The 13,265-nt window shown below is 35.1% G+C and overlaps 1 pseudogene; it reads right to left on the minus strand.

Annotated features, from left to right (window-relative positions):
* Nucleotides 1-4,210: 4,210 nt before the first annotated feature.
* LOC131642339 (uncharacterized) lies at nucleotides 4,211-6,128 on the minus strand (annotated as a pseudogene).
* Nucleotides 6,129-13,265: the final 7,137 nt, after the last annotated feature.

The raw sequence follows: 13,265 nt of genomic DNA on the forward strand, positions 1-13,265 counted from the left end.
CTACGAAATTTGGGAAAAAAAGAAAAAAGATATGTTATCGTGTAAAGAAGACCGATGAAGTTGGTGATATTGTGAACAACGTCCACAAAGGTGGGATTGCAAGAAAGAATAACTTCCTTTAGGGGGTGTACAGTAACAAAGTCGAAAACAACCGCGACCAATATGATGGTAGAATTTTTATCGCCCTTACTGACATCATCAATTTTGTAAATTTTTATTGTATTTGTTAATAGATGACTGCATTGTTAATATTTATGTTTTAAAGTACTTTCCCAGATGTGTAAGCAAAAGATGCCACAGGCGTAGGATGAAGAAGGTTAAATTGATTGATGTAGATGATGATTAATGTTACAACTACAACATTTATATAGCTAAAAGAAACAATCCAGAAATGGATAAGAATGAAATGTACATTGAAAGGGGTTGGTATGAATTTGCGAAAATAAAGAAGTTTCGCAGTGGGGATGCATTGACTTTTAGAATGCGTTGGTTCTCAAGGTTCATGTTTGTTTATTGGGTTAAATATACAAAACCCCCTGTAATATTAGCGAGTTTTGTTTTTAGCCCCTGTAAAAATTTTTTTTTAAAACCCCCCTCGCAATTTCTAGATTCCCTCAGATACACCCCTGACTGCCACATTGCAGCAAAGATTCTCTCTAACTGCTTACGTGGCAGTCTACGTGGAATTTTTTATTTTTTAATTATTTTTTTTAATCCACGTTGAATCTTGTTTTTATTTTTTCCGTTAATTTATTTTTTAATTTTAATTTTTTTTATTTATTCATATAGCTGAATTAACTCTTTTTAAATTATAAAGAAATTAGTTAAAAAAAATTTTAACATTACACAAATTGGGCTCAAAGCCCATATATACTCACCTCATCTTAAATTCAGGATCTACATGAATTTTTGCTTTATAAACACTAAGGATATTTCATTACCAATCGATGTGGGACTCTATTTGCTGCAGTTTAACAACAATGCCATAAGAAGCTCCATATAAACTGGTTATAATCATCGGAAACTAAACCAACTCGAATAACAGGTTTTTAAATACAAGGTTGAGGGATTGTGGTTGAATCTTATGTAAGAGGATTTAACACATAGTAGCAGGGCTGACAAGTGACATAACCAGATAAGAGAATTAAGCCATTGCATGAAGTAAGTGTTTGAACAAAGTTTTCAACAGAGAAACAGTGACTGGTGAAGCAACGTCCAAATTAATAACGCTATCATAAATCTATAAGCTTCCTTATTATGTCAACAACATGTCAACAACATCTAGCGTGAAGCAAACACTTGTGCTAGTGTTTTAACATAACAAGGAAGCCTAAAGCTCCTGAACTGAACAAAGATGATGGAGAGAAGAGCAGCATATATGTGCTTGCAAATTACGGAGTTTTCTAGTGAAAACCAAGTATATTTCTAATATTATAATGCTACATAAATTATTAAAATTAAATTAGATGATTTTGAATTAACACAGCCGCATCATATGCTCTACAAGATGAAAAGATAGTAATAATTCGTATATTTGTTTTTTGAAAATTAACATCAATCTTCTATTAAATTTCAAAATATTCTTATTGAAAATGATTCTCATATCATATGGTTCAAATCCTTATGTACAAGGAAAAAAGTGACAAGATAAGTAACTTAAACTTCTAGAATAAATGAGTACAACAACGTTGTTTACTGAATACAGTAAGGACCATTTGATGTATATGCTTGATGAACTGCAAAGCTCCCCTTGCATATATAGCTTGATCCAATTATGGATAGCGGTTGAAGATATTAACTGTGCGATTGAACTCCTTTTGAACTGCATATTCGGAATTTTACACAGTTTTAATGAAAAAATATAATTTTATTACAAAAACATTTACATAAACAAAACCATGCATATGCTACTTATTTATGTCAACAACATCCTTGTTATGTTGAAGACAGTGGTAAACAAAATATGCATGCAAATGCTTCTAAGTAACTGTATTTACATATGAATTGAATATTTAACTTGTGTGATTCTAATCACATCTTCTCTATATTATGGTTGTTACTTCTATTTACAACTTGATGTTTCATAAAGCTTTCAATTGTTATTCTAAAATGCAAGAATAAGGTTAGTAGAGTTGATGGTAAAGAAATGACTTACAATTACATGTTGAATACAATGATACACTAATTGGGCTGGACTTAAACATAAATGAACTTAGCCCAACCATTAATATTTTAATAATTTTAAAAAATAATTTCTTTAAAGTATTAATAAGAATAATTTAAGAAAAACGTAAAAAAAAATGAAATACAAAAAATTAAAAAAATAAAGAAAATAAAGAAATCCACGTGACTATACAAAATTTAATCAAAAATAAAATAAATATCCAGGTGGACTAACAAGTCACTTAAAATTGGAATCTGGGCTGAAAATAGTACATTCAGATGCTATAATGAAAGAATCCAAATATTACAAGGTGGTTTTTATAATAAAAAAATTATTGGGGGCTAAAAGCAAATATCACTAACATTATAGGGGGATGTTGTATATTTAACCCTTGTTTATTTGAAGACAAAATGATGTATGCTGTTGAAAAGTTGCTATGTGATCCAACTATAATAGATGGTGTTTTATGTTATAGTATATTTTTGGATATCATGTTTATCATTCTCTAACTTATTAGTGAATTTTTCATTTTGTTTTTTGTGTTAATCTTGGACACCTTATCAATATTTATGTAGTTTAATATAAATTAGTGGTCTGTGTAATTAACATATTACATAATTTATTTTCTATGGTATTTCAATTCTTCTATTTTGTATATGCACATTTATGTTTTTCTTAACTTAGTTATATAGAAAAAATATAATTGAGCTCTCTACAATAAAAATAGAGCAGAGATTACCTCAATAATGTATCATACAGTATATATTGTCATATAAATAAATAAAAACATCATTCAACAACATATTTTTAAAATTTTATGGAATATTTCATGTGAGTTACTTTTGTAGAAATTAATTGGTGTCTTTTATGCTTTGTAGACATTTTTTTTCCGATGCTAGGCCACTATAACACATGAAAGACAGTCAAAAGTAATATTAGGTTTATGTTTCTAATATTGAATATAAAACAATGAAGTTATCATTTTTTTCAATTGCATTACAATTATTTTTGAATAAAACATCTTTCTATTTCTATTAGAGTTGATTTATATTTCCTCTTCCTTTGTAACAATTATTTTTTTAGATTAATATATGAACTCCTTTATATAATATTCCAATACAATATTCCATTTAGATGCATATATTCTAAAAGAAAACACCAAAACTCCAAATAACAAATATATATATATATATATATATATATATATATATATATATATATATATATATATATATATATATATATATATATATATATATATGACACCAAGGTGTCAAATTTAGTAACATGACACCTGCGATAATTTATTACTGCATATGGATCTTATCTATAAAATTTAACATCAATCAGAAATCATCTGACATGTCAACGATATGCATAAAAACTAACGTCTTACGAAATTTTATGAAAACCGTTAATTTTGATCATTTTCTTTAACATATCAAATGAATTTTTTATAGATGTGAAATTTTAGGAGTAATCTATATGATAATAACTTTCAATCTAACGGTGAATTTTATTATACAGACATAAAGTGAAGAGTTATTAGATGTGTCATGTTACTAAGTTTGACACCTTTGTGTCATTTGATCCTGACCCATATAATAATAATAATAATAATAATAATAATAATAATAATAATAATAATAAAAAATAGAAAAAGAAAAATACAAGGCAGGGACTAGGCCAAAACCCCAGAACAAATTATAATAAGGAAACAAGAATTTTATTCCTACACCACAATTATACACCAATACATACACCAAACCACTCTTCACCGTATTTATCGTTGAACAATATTTTTTTAAAATAATATATATATATATATATATATATATATATATATATATATATATATATATATATATATATATTTGTGAACAGTAACACGAACATTGTGTGAATAGCGACCGTGAACAATGTCCGTAAAACAGTACATGAACAATGACTTTTAATGGTAAAACATCACAAATTGCTTTTTTCCAAATCTCCACCGAGATACCACTCTTTTTCAATTCTAAAAAACATCACAAATTGCTTTTTCTTTCATTTAATCAATTCATCCTTGATCTCAACATATATTTCCTCAACATTCTCCAACTTTTTCTGTTGTGACCCAATACTAGAAAAATTATGAAGAAAGGAAAAAATATTGAAATTGTGGTCAGTAGCCCCAACATTGTTTTCACATTCAACCAATTTGACCATTGTGCCTCCAAATATGTGAATGGCATCTTCTAATTTATTTATAATAGGTGGGATTGAAACATGTGGATTAGCCATGTGAGAAAAATGTATTGATTGTCCATGCTCTAAAATAGCATCAATATGCATGGAGGATATTGGAGAAAGCAACCCAACCTTGTTTGCAATCTCAATTGTCGTCTCCACAAGTTGCTTGTAGTTTCTTCTATCCAAAGCCACCCTCCTAACCCAAAAGTTTCTGAAAAACTCGGAAAGGATATCGGTGTTAATATACTCAGCTTCCACACTCTTAGTGCTCACACATTGCTTCACCACTTTCAGAATAATTTTCTTCATTTCTTCATCAGGTGACTGAAATTCCCTAATCAAAATAAGCATGACTTCCTTAGTATAATAGTTGGCATATAAGGCTTCCATTAAAGGAATGATAAACCCAATTTCCTTAAAAAACGCAGAAATCACCTTACCACGGTGTTGCCGAATACCCTTCCACAGAGGCTTCAACACTGAGTCAAAATTTTCAATACTATAAGGAGCAGCAGCTTACGCAAGAACGACAAGTAACCGTGCAGTGATCGTCCTTACCTTCTGATTCTTATCACTCAAACCATGCTCTATAATTTCCACAAGAGATCTCAGATGGGGCAACACAGCACAACCAATTAAAATGGCAATCTGCTGAACAATTTTAATCCCAGTGTGCCGAGCTTGCCAAGATTTCTTACTCTGATAAATAGCCTTCAAAAAGGGCAACAAAGGAGGAATACCAAGAGCATATGCAACAACACTAAAAGCTCTAACAGTAATGTTCGTAACATATTCATCAATTTTATCTAAGTCAAGCTTCATGGCAGCAATCATAATGCCCAGGCCAGCAGCTTTACTGAGATTAGATATTATTCCCCTCCCCTCAACACGGGTATAGTAGTTTTCATCAATCAAAAGTGGCTCAATAACAACGAGAATCTTATGCACATAAGGGTGGACCTATTCGTCCAATTTATAAAAAAAAACTATCAATTACCTTAACCAAAAGATGTCTCTCCTGGTCCTCCAAAGTAGGCTGCATAAGCAACGACAGAATTCGGTTAAATAAAGGTCCAACACCAAACTCACGAGCTTTATCAGTTAGCTGCCTCAAAGTTGTTTTCCTTTATGGTGATATACTGCTCTTCCCTGTATGCAAAAGCTTCATAATATTCCTCTCTTTCTGCTTATCTCGACTCAATTCCTCTTCATTTTTTTCACTTAACAAAGCCCCAAAATACTGATAATCTTCAGGCTTCATGAAAGGCAAACCACCATGATCTTCCTTAAGAACATCAAACTACGGACCACGATTCTCTTCAGGAATTTGATAAATCGGAGTCCCCATAGGCGTCGGCGTAGCAAGAAGCTTCCTTGCAGGAGTTCTAATCGGCACATAAGAAGCAGGAAGGTGCAAAACCTTATACCCTTCTTTCAGAAACCTAGCATCAAGCTCCTCATCCGTCAAAGGATGAATCCTCTTTTCAATATCTCTCTTCAACGCTTCTTCTCTCGTCAAAGGGTTGTGTATTATGTCGAGGTGTCGGATTTGGTCAGGTTGGATGGAGAGGATGTCGGGGTGGATTTTTTCTCTCTTGGACAAAATGAGATTGTTGGTGGAAGAGTTTAAAAGGAGTTTGAATGAGTTGGAAGATGAAGATAAGTGATTCGATTCAGTGGTGATTTGGTTTTGGGTGAATTCAGTTCTAAGCTTCTTGTTCGATAGAACCATTCTCAATTTCACTCTTTTTGAATCTAGTTAATCAGTTTTAGGTTTTATGATTTCGCCAAAAGGGTTTTGAAATTTTTTTTGAAATCTTTTCTTAAAAGAGGGATGAATCACTTGGAGATACTTATCAAAATCTCTTCTATTTCTAAAATGAGGATATTGATGACAAATTGTGGAAGAGGTGCTTGTTGGTTGGAGTTGTTGATGATAATTATTGTACTCATATGAATAAGGAGATGCTGAATAGAATGAATATGGGTTAGGATTAGGTGGATGTGGTGAATACCCATGATTTGGATGCAAACTTGGTGATGTTGATCCAACATAAGTATAACAAGGTGTAATAAGTTCCCATGGAAATGGAAATGAAGATGTGGTAGGAGATGTAAAAGAAGGGTTTGTGGGATAGATATGAGGAATACTCCATGGATGATACGAAGGTGTATGATAAGGATAATTCATAGGAGGATTTGAGTACATGGATGAAAGCGCCAATTGATAGGAAGTTATCCTATCAAAGCTATGAAGTAGGGTTTTGTAAAGGGGAAGAACAATACAAAAACTATATGAGATACATTGGTGTCATATACCTCAAAGGGACATTCTTAATCAAAATCATAGGTTCAACTACCATGATCTATTCTGCAGGCCATGTTACTAAATTTGTCTGCATAGTTAATAAAATACAAAACTTTCCAATACCTCAAAGGGACATTCTTAATCAAAATCATAGGTTCAGCTACCATGATCTATTCTGCATTATGATTAATCACAAACTTCTTAATGCCCCTTAAGTTCCAATAAAGGAAATTCATAATGAAGATTGAGTAGATCCACCACCCTTAGATCGGGTGCTATAAGATCTAGCTCCAGCACAGCTAGCTGCATTACTAATATTCTTTTTTTTGTTGATTCCTTTGATGATACTAACTATGTAGAAAATAATGATAGTTATAGTAAGACATGGATCTATCTCAAAGGATAGATGATGAAATAATGATTGACCTACAACTATCCTTAAGTCTTACTATTATTTGACCCATTAAGAGATGATGCCTAATCATCAAGCTAGAATTTAAGCAAAAAGGAGTTAGATTAACTCTCATATTTAAGAGTTTTCAATACTTAATTTATTTTAAGATGATGTGCGCACGTTGATGCATCTAAATATCATATTAGTAGGCGCATTAGCTCTTAGGAATGAACCCAGACATACAATTTTGTGTTGTGTCATCGTATTATATCGAGGTGAGCACCTCAATTCTCGTGGCTTTAGGGCCTAATTATTGGCACTGCTATATATTTTAAGATGTGGACTTGCTCAGTGGATGACCCGTAATTTAGGTAATTTTTCTTTACAGTCTTGTACATTCTTTGAAAATTTTTTTTTTTATAGGCAAAGTTAAGTATATTAATTAAATGATGTGAGTACTAGAGGTACTCACAACACAGAACAGAGTTATAAGTATTACAAAATCAATTACACAATATTAAGCACATCCAGAGGTGCTTGTAGCCAGGAGTAGAAAGGAATAAAATGTCGTCTAGTCGACCCAATCGTAAGCCAAATCCAAGAAACCATTTTAATCGACACAATAACATCATCTAAAACAATACCAATGTTATTGAAGATGAGGTTGTTTCTTGAATTCCACAGTGACCACACCGTTGCTAACCAAATAAGACATAATTTCTTGTTTTTTATCCTTCCATGAAGCACCTGAATGTATTGAGAGAGATGTTCTGCACCGGCCAGCCCCCCCACCATATTGATATCCAGCCACAGCAAAATATTGTCCCAAACAGCTTTAGAGAATGGACAGAGAAAGAATAGATGGGCCAAGTTTTCGTGATCAGACAAACAAAATCTGCACAGTTTGTCATCCTCATTGTGAATGATATTCCTCTTCAGCAGCTGGTCTTTCGTCGGCAATCTGTTTAACATAAACCTCCAGCCAAACACCTTGATACGAGACGGAACCTCTGAGCACCAAAATCTGTTAATGGCTTCAAGAATGGTTGAGTCTACAACAGCTTCTAGATTAGTTTCCCGCATACAAGAAGAACAACTTTTATCCGTGAATTTACCATCTGAATTTTTCCACCATTTAAACGCATCCTCCATACCATCCTCAGGCCTCACCCCTCCCAACAGTTCCAGGAGTTCCAAAGCCTCCAACATCGCGCCCGGATTTTCCATCATAACTTCTGAATCCACCTGAAAATTCCACGACCAATCCAGCCCCACTCGAACACCCATCTCCCTGATGCTACCCCGCGGTTTCCTAGATAAACTAAATATCAGGGGAAACAGGTTTTTTAGAGGAGTCCCTCCAAACCATCTTCCCAGCCAAAACATAATATTTTTTCCATCACCTAGTTTGAAGCTTATATTACCTGCAAAACAATCAAAATCGTTAGTTTTCGACACGCTTGCCGCCATCATGTCTTTCCACCATATAGAATCATTTTTTCTCGCCCTATAGTCCGCACCCACTATCACAGCTTTTTTAACATCACCATATCTTGATTCGAGGATACTCTTCCACAAAGATGCCCCCTCATTCATAATCCCCCACTTCCATTTGGATAACAATGCGTTATTGAAATGACCAATATGTTTGATACCCAAACCTCCCTCCGCTTTAGGTTTACAGATGTTGTGCCAACTCACCCAATTAATACATCTTTTGTCAACACTCCCTCCCCATAGAAAGTGACTTTGAATACAAATAATTTCTTTTATGATTTTCACAGGCGCTTTATAAAAAGACATCGTGTAAATCGGAATGCTAGAAAGAACCGCGTTAAGAAGAGTAACTCTGCCACCAATGGATAATGTTCTTGACTTCCAACAAGACAACTTGTTCTTTAAGCCCTTCAGAACCATTTTCCACGAATCACACAACCTGGGATTAAGGCCAACTTGAATACCGAGGAACTTGAATGGTAGCTTCTCCCTACTGCAGCATAGGAACTGAGATGTTGTTTCTAGAAAACTCTCAGCCACATTCACGCCCATCACCTTGCTCTTATGGAAGTTCACCTTTAGACCCGACAATAATTCAAAACCCCTGAAAATTGATTTGATACTCCATAAATTTTGCCAGCTCCCTTGCCTAACTATTACCGTATCGTCAGCGAACTGGAGAATTTTCACATTCACATTATTGCTCAGTCCGTAGCCCACGAAACACCCCGATAGAGCAGCTGAATTAAACAGGACAACTAGACCTTCCGCCACCAAGGTGAAAAGAAAGGGTGACAAGGGATCCCCTTGTCTTAATCCCCTTTCAACCACAAAGTCTTTCGTCGGGCAGCCATTCACCAATATCGATAATGAACTATGAAAGATACAAGCTTCCATCCACTTGCGCCAATTCTCACCGAATCCAAATTTGTCAAACAAAGATCTCAGAAATTGCCAGCTGACACAATCATATGCTTGCTGAAAATCCACCTTGAAAACAAAGCACTCCTTCTTTAGCATTTTCGCGTGATCCACTATTTCATTAAGAGCCAGTACCCCATCGAGAATTTGTCTGCCAGGGACAAAGGTAGATTGTGATGGAGATATGATGTTATCCAGTGCCTTCTTTAATCTGTTAGCCAAAACTTTTGAAACTATTTTGTATAGGCTGTAACACCCTTCTAAACCCCGCGGCAATTTTTAAACAATTATATCAGAGTAAAACATAAACACAAGGGTGCCACAATTATATAAAATAAATAAACCAATCATGGTCAAGTCATGCTTCATCAGGAAACAGTTCACCAAATCGTAATTATGTTTATTACAGCGGAATAAGAAACATTATCAAATACATCCAATGGAATCATAATCCAACACCAATAAAGTAGATTAATTTCATAAAAACTCTATAACTATCGTTCCCCAGTGTTACAGATCAGAGCATGACCGACACGATCCAACATAAACGGATAAACTCTATGAGTCATCCTCACCAAGCACTAATGCCGCTACTCCTCAATCTGAAAATGACAACATGTAAGGGTGAGTCTCATTCTCAATTAGTAAATATTATGCAATTCATAAGCAACAAGCATCATAATATACCGTTCACCCAATTATACATATTCAGATTCACATCCATTATTAATTCACACAATAATAGATTACAACACACACTACAGAAATCCATACAATCATATTATGACAGAATGCATATTGTAACACCCGTATAATTTTAATATTAATTTAATTGGAATATTGAATTAATAATTAGAATTATAAAGATTTTGTGGAAATAATAGAAAATAATGGTTTATGGCATTTGGGCCATGTGAGGAAATAGTAAAAGAGGGAGGGTGATTTTATAATCCTTTTACTAAATTATTATTATTTTTCATAAAACAATTGGATTTGGGAAGAAAGAAAGAACGTGAAAGAACAGAGGGTTGAGAACACGAAGAACGAGAAGGAGAACTGTAGAGGGAGAGACCAAGAATCAAGAACAATTGTCTAAGGTAAGGGGAGACTCTACATTTAATCTCTATTATCGTGTTATAGGTAATAGTATAGATTAGTAGTATTGTTTTGATCAATGGTTTCCATGTTCTGTGTTGTGTTCACCTTTTGGATTGAAATTTTGGACTGATAAATCCCTAATAACTGAGTAGATCTAGAGTATGATGAACGAAATTGATTATTGGATCATATACTGTAGTTTCTGGGTGAATTCGTATGCTGTTATGAGATGAATTTTCTGGTTTTTAGACCCAAATCGCAGACTGTGCAGGTGGATTCGCGAGGAAGACGAATAGGTAAGTTGCAGGTTTCTGTGAACTGCTGCCCATTTGCGTATGATACGCGTACGATAAGCGTATGGGGGGGGGGGGTGGGGTACGCGTATGGTACGCTCCCCATGGTGCATCAGAATGTGCCCTTCTGCTGGTACGCGTATGATACGCGTATGATGTTGTTTTGTGTGGAAATATGGTTCTGTTAATACGCGTATGATACGCGTATGGTGTGTATGTTTTGTCTGAAGTTGTGCTTCTGCCTGTACGCGTATGATACGCGTATGGGGCGTGTTTTTGTGACGTTCTGGCCCTGTTGGTACGCGTATGGTATGCGTATGGCCAGCGTGATTGACAGATTTTGCTGTTTTGTGATTTTTTGGAAGGTTAATGGCGTGTAACTTTCGAGCTGGTATATCTATACGATTTATTATGATATGATTATTTGAATGATGCAATCTAATTTATATATATATATGAACATACTTGTTGTTGATGATGATGATGATGAATGATGATATATGAGTATAGACGAGGCTACTCATTGTGTGATGATGATGATGATGGTATGTTATATATATGTTGCATGCATTCATAGTCATAGTATGAGGGCTGTATCCTAAAGATGAGAGGATGCAGTGAAGGGCAGGATTCCCATTGTGTGGAATCTGTGCTGGCAGGGCCGTATCTGGATGATGATAGATCGGTCGGTGGATGATGTCCACTGGTGATGTTTGGTACCACATGCATAGTGTCAGTTTCATACATGTGCATGATTTGTTTATAACATGATGGTGTATGTTTTAAGATGACTTGTCTGTTTATCTGTGGATGTGTAAATGATGATTTGTCTGAATATGAAACAGTTGGTGAATGATATCACTATGATATGTTATTATTTATGATGCAATAACATTGGTTAACTGTGATGAGACTCACCCTTACTTGTTGTCATTTTCAGATTGAGGATAGCGGCGCGACTTGGTGAGGATTAGCTCATAAGTCGGTTTTTAGTTATAGTGTCGGTGTCATGCTCTGGTAGATGTAACACTGGGAACACGTTTGTTTTGGAGTTTGATTATAACTCTATTTGTTTTCTTATTTGAAGTCTTATACATTGATGATGGATGTTTGACTTGATGAAGTATTTCCGCTGTGTAAAACATGAAATTGATTAATGAGTTATGATCTCAGGTGTTTTTCAGTAAGTGCATGACAGGTGCCGAACGTGTGTATTATTTATTAATTTATGTAATTGTGATGCCTCTCTACATGTTTACTCTGATTAATAATTGTTTAATTGCCGCGGGTTATTAGAGGGGTGTTACAATAGTGGTATCAGAGCATAGTCGGTCGTTGTGACCAGAGTCTTAGTGTCAGTGTCAGTCCTTCTGTGTATGCGACTAATACGAGTTATTTGTCGATACTTTTGTTCTGAATGGATTGTTTGTGTTAAGCAGAACAATGGTTGGAAGAGGAGGAAGAAACGATGATGCTATCGCTGAGGCTCTGGGCATGATTGCTGGTGTGCTGGGAGGGAATGCCAATGGAGCTGCGATTGGTGCTGACAGACAACTGAACAGTTTTCAGAGGAACAATCCTCCATTGTTCAAGGGCACGCATAATCCTGAAGGTGCTCAGAAATGGCTTAAGGAGATCGAGAGGATTTTTAGAGTCATTGATTGTGCTGAAGATCTCAAGGTGAGGTATGGTACTCATATGTTATCTGAGGAAGCTGATGATTGGTGGATGTCAACCAGAACTGAGCTGGATGCTGGTGGTACAGCAATTACCTGGACTGTATTCAGGAGGGAATTTCTGAGGAGGTACTTTCCTGAAGATGTCAGGGGAAGAAAGGAAGTTGAATTTCTGGCACTGGTGCAAGGCAATATGTCAGTACCGGAGTATGCGGCCAAGTTTGTGGAACTGGCAAGGTACTATGTGCACTACAATGATGATGAAGCCAGTGAGTTCTCGAAATGTGTCAAATTTGAGAATGGTCTTCGTGATGAGATCAAGCAGGGTATCAGGTACCAGAGAATCCGGAGGTTTGTCGATCTGGTAGATTGTAGCAGGATTTTTGAGGAAGATAACATCAAGCTGAGGTCATCTCACTCTCGCGAGTTGGTTGACAGAAAAGGGAAGAAACATATGGATAGAGGTAAGCCATATGGTAGAGGTAAACCTGCTGATTGGAAGAAACCCAGTGGGGGAGATTCCAGTGCTCGTATCAGATGTTACAATTGTGGTGAGATCGGACATCGTAGGAATGAGTGCAAGCTTGATCAGAAGAAGTGTTACAAGTGTGACCAAGTGGGTCATATTGCTGCTGACTGCAAGAAGAGGGTTGTGACTTGTTACAACTGTGGTGAAGAGGGT

Source organism: Vicia villosa, unplaced genomic scaffold (genome assembly GCF_029867415.1).
Source record: "Vicia villosa cultivar HV-30 ecotype Madison, WI unplaced genomic scaffold, Vvil1.0 ctg.004831F_1_1, whole genome shotgun sequence".
In the NCBI taxonomy this organism is placed as follows: Eukaryota; Viridiplantae; Streptophyta; class Magnoliopsida; order Fabales; family Fabaceae; genus Vicia; species Vicia villosa.